Below are 4,043 nucleotides of genomic sequence, written 5' to 3'. Positions count from 1 at the left end.
CTCACGAACGCGGTTTGTATCTCTCACACACACCCACGTAGGTGGGGGATGTGCACGAAGAGAAGAGGTGCATGCACGGCGCACGTACTCCCATCTCTTTCCCAACCACACCCGCGCGGGTACACGATGGAGCTCATTTATGTACAAAAAAGGCAGCCCACGTGGTAATTTGGCACGTGTACTGGTTGTCCACTTGGTGGAGGGAGGATCGTCTACCACGGGTGAACAAACAAATTGCGACTTGATGCGTTATGTTAAATTAAAAAAAGAGGCAAACCATGTGGGGCCTACCTTAGAGGCAAGGCTCTATACACTGGAGTACTTTTGATGTGTCCTGTCAACTCGCAGAATGAGGAGAAGCTTGCTTAGTACACCGTCTCCCCCACCCACGGGCGCGGTGGCTCGCAGGATGAGGTGAAGCTTCCTCCGCCTTATGCCCACTCCCTCGCCCATGCGCATGGTGGCTCGCAGGACGAGGAGAAAAATTTACTACTCCCTCCGTTTACTCCTCGTCCCTACTACCTTGGTTATAGAGATTATATCATATTGTTTGGAATATATATGTCCTTTAGTAGATTTCAATATGAACTACTAGTACATACTCCAAACACTGATATATATAGACTTATTTTAGAGTGTAGGTTCACTCATTTTGCTCCGTATGTAGCACTCTCCCTCGCCCCTCGACCCTCACCCACGTGGTGGACGTGCAGCAATTCATTCGGTCTCATATAGCTAGAACGATATATACTGCACTACCATTATTGCTCGACTTCCCAAAGAGACGAAGAGCCAATCGCAAGGTTAATATTTTGGAGATGCCAAGCGCAAGGTTATAGGAGAACGAGTAGTAGGTGCCGCGTCATTTATAAATAAAGTTTTTTTTCTTCAGTGGCACATACGCAATATGATAGGTTCATATGGAGAGAAAAGGAAACCGCTCCACTATATACATAGTCAGGACGGGCCAGCCTACACGGTTGCTTGCTGGGGTTGCTCTCTTCACACGCTCTCGCGCAAAACGACTGTGTCCACATCTCTAACATCCCGGTGGGTCATGTCCGCTTGGGGAAGGGGTGGATGCTTAGTGTAGATGCGGTGGCCGTCGCCGATGGCGAAAACCCACTATCGGCACGTCCCGATCAGGGGTCCCTGTCGTTCTCTCTCAAAAAGCCGGTGAGGTTGCCTTCTTCCCTTGCTCACTGCCGCGACATGGGCAGTTGCTGCCTCCCGCCGCCCTCCTCAAGGTTGAGCTACGTCCCTCTGGTACAACTCCCTTTATAGCTGGCTTGCACCACTGCTCCAGCTGCCCACATCACTCCCTGTGGATATTTCTCTACTTCTTTGCCCCGCACATACCTCTACTGGCTTCTACGTACTGTATTTGTGATGATTTTATGTCTCATCAACTAGTCCCAGTAATCTTATTCTAATCACGCTTCTTCAATTTCTTTGCCACAGGGATGCTCATCTTGATTTTGGTGAAACTGCACAAAATGATCCGATGGTCAAAAGGTTGCAAACCCTCATTTCTTAGGAAGCTCGAACGTTTCTAGCAAATTGAAGCCTGGTCAGGGTTCACGGTTCAAGGGCTAGGGACTACATGGATTGTTTTTTTCTTTAGCTGCCTCTGTTCCAAAATAAGTGTCAACTTTAGTAGTAGTACAACTTTGTACTAAAGTTTGCACAAAGTTGAGACACTTATTTTGGAACAGAGGGAGTGAAGGAAATATGCCCTAGAGGCAATAATAAAGTTATTATTTATTTCCTTATTTCATGATAAATGTTTATTATTCATGCTAGAATTGTATTAACCGGAAACATGATACATGTGTGAATACTTAGACAAACTAAGTGTCACTAGTATGCCTCTACTTGACTAGCCCGTTTATCAAAGATGGTTATGTTTCCTAGCCATGGACAAAGAGTTGTCATTTCATTAATGGGATCACATCATTAGGAGAATGATGTGATTGACTTGACCCATTCTGTTAGCTTAGCACTTGATCATTTAGTATGTTGCTATTGCTTTCTTCATGACTTATACATGTTCCTATGACTATGAGATTATGCAACTCCCGTTTACCGGAGGAACACTTTGTGTGCTCGCAAACGTCACAATGTAACTGGGTGATTGTAAAGGAGCTCTACAGGTGTCTCCGAAGGTACATGTTGGGTTGGCGTATTTCGAGATAAGGATTTGTCACTCCGATTGTCGGAGAGGTATCTCTGGGCCCTCTCGGTAATGCACATCACTATAAGCCTTGCAAGCAATGTAGCCAATGAGTTAGTTACGAAATGATGCATTATGTAACGAGTAAAGAGACTTGCCGGTAACGAGATTGAACTAGGTATTGGGTACCGACGATTGAATCTCGGGCAAGTAACATACCAATGACAAAGGGAGCAACGTATGTTGTTATGCGGTCTGACCGATAAAGATCTTCGTAGAATACGTGGGAGCCAATATGAGCATCCAGGTTCCGCTATTGGTTATTGACCGGAGACGTGTCTCGGTCATATCTACATAGTTCTCGAACCCGTAGGGTCCGCACGCTTAAGGTTTCGATGACAGTTATATTATGAGTTTATGAGTTTTGATGTACCGAAGGAGTTCGGAGTCCCGGATGAGATCGGGGACATGACGAGGAGTCTCGAAATGGTCGATACGTAAAGATCGATATATTGGACGACTATATTCGGAGTTCGGAAAGGTTCCGAGTGATTCGGGTATTTTTCGGAGTACCGGGGAGTTAAGGGAATTCGCCGGGGAGTATATGGGCCTTATTGGGCCATACGGGAATAGAGGAGAGAGGCCAAAAGGAAGGAGGCTTGCGCCCCCCATCTGGTCCGAATTGGACAAGGGGCGCAACCCCCTTTTCCTTCTTCCTCTCCCCTTCTTTCCCCTTCTCCTACTCCAACAAGGACCGGTGGGAGTAGGACTCCCCTTGGCGCGCCCCCTCCTAGGGCCGGCCTCCTCCCCCTTGCTCATTTATATACGGGGGCAGGGGGGCACCCCATGACACACAAGTTGATCTTCGTGATCGTTCCTTAGCCGTGTGCGGTGCCCCCCTCCACCATATTCCACCTCGGTCATATCATAGCGGTGCTTAGGCGAAGCCCTGCGTCGATAGAACATCATCATTGTCACCACACCGTCGTGCTGACGGAACTCATCCCCGACACCCTGCTAGATCGGAGTCCGGGAATCGTCATCGAGCTGAATGTGTGCTGAACTCGGAGGTGCCATACGTTCGGTACTTGGATCGGTCGGATCGTGAAGACGTACGACTACATCAACCGCGTTGTCATAACGCTTCCGCTTTCGGTATACGAGGGTACGTGGATAACACTCTCCCCTCCCGTTGCTATGCATCACCATGATCTTGCGTGTGCGTAGTAATTTTTTGAAATTACTACGTTGCCCAACAGTGGCATCCGAGCCTACGTTTTATGCGTTGATGTTATTTGCACGAGTAGAACACAAGTGAGTTGTGGGCGATACAAGTCATACTGCTTACCAGCATGTCATACTTTGGCTCAGCGGTATTGTTGGATGAAGCGGCCCGGACCAACATTACGCGTACGCTTACGCGAGACTGGTTTTACCGCCGTGCTTTGCACACAGGTGACTAGCAGGTGTCTGTTTCTCCAACTTTAATTGAACCAAGTGTGGCTACGCCCGGTCCTTGCGAAGGTTAAAACAGCACTAACTTGACGAACTATCGTTGTGGTTTTGATGCGTAGGTAAGAACGGTTCTTGCTCAGCCCGTAGCAGCCACGTAAAATTTGCAACAACAAAGTAGAGGACGTCTAACTTGTTTTTGCAGGGCATGTTGTGATGTGATATGGTCAAGACGTGATGAGATATAAGTTGTTGTATGAGATGATCATGTTTTGTTGAAGTTATCGGCAACTGGCAGAAGCCCTATGGTTGTCTCTTTGTTGCATAAAGATGCAAGTGCCAAATAATTGCTTTACTTTATCGCTATGCGATAGCAATAGTTGCAAGAGCAATAGTTGGCGAGACGACCATGTGACGA

This window comes from Triticum dicoccoides, chromosome 5B (genome assembly GCF_002162155.2).
Source record: "Triticum dicoccoides isolate Atlit2015 ecotype Zavitan chromosome 5B, WEW_v2.0, whole genome shotgun sequence".
NCBI classification, from domain to species: Eukaryota; Viridiplantae; Streptophyta; class Magnoliopsida; order Poales; family Poaceae; genus Triticum; species Triticum dicoccoides.
Note: the sequence above shows the minus strand (reverse complement) of the source record.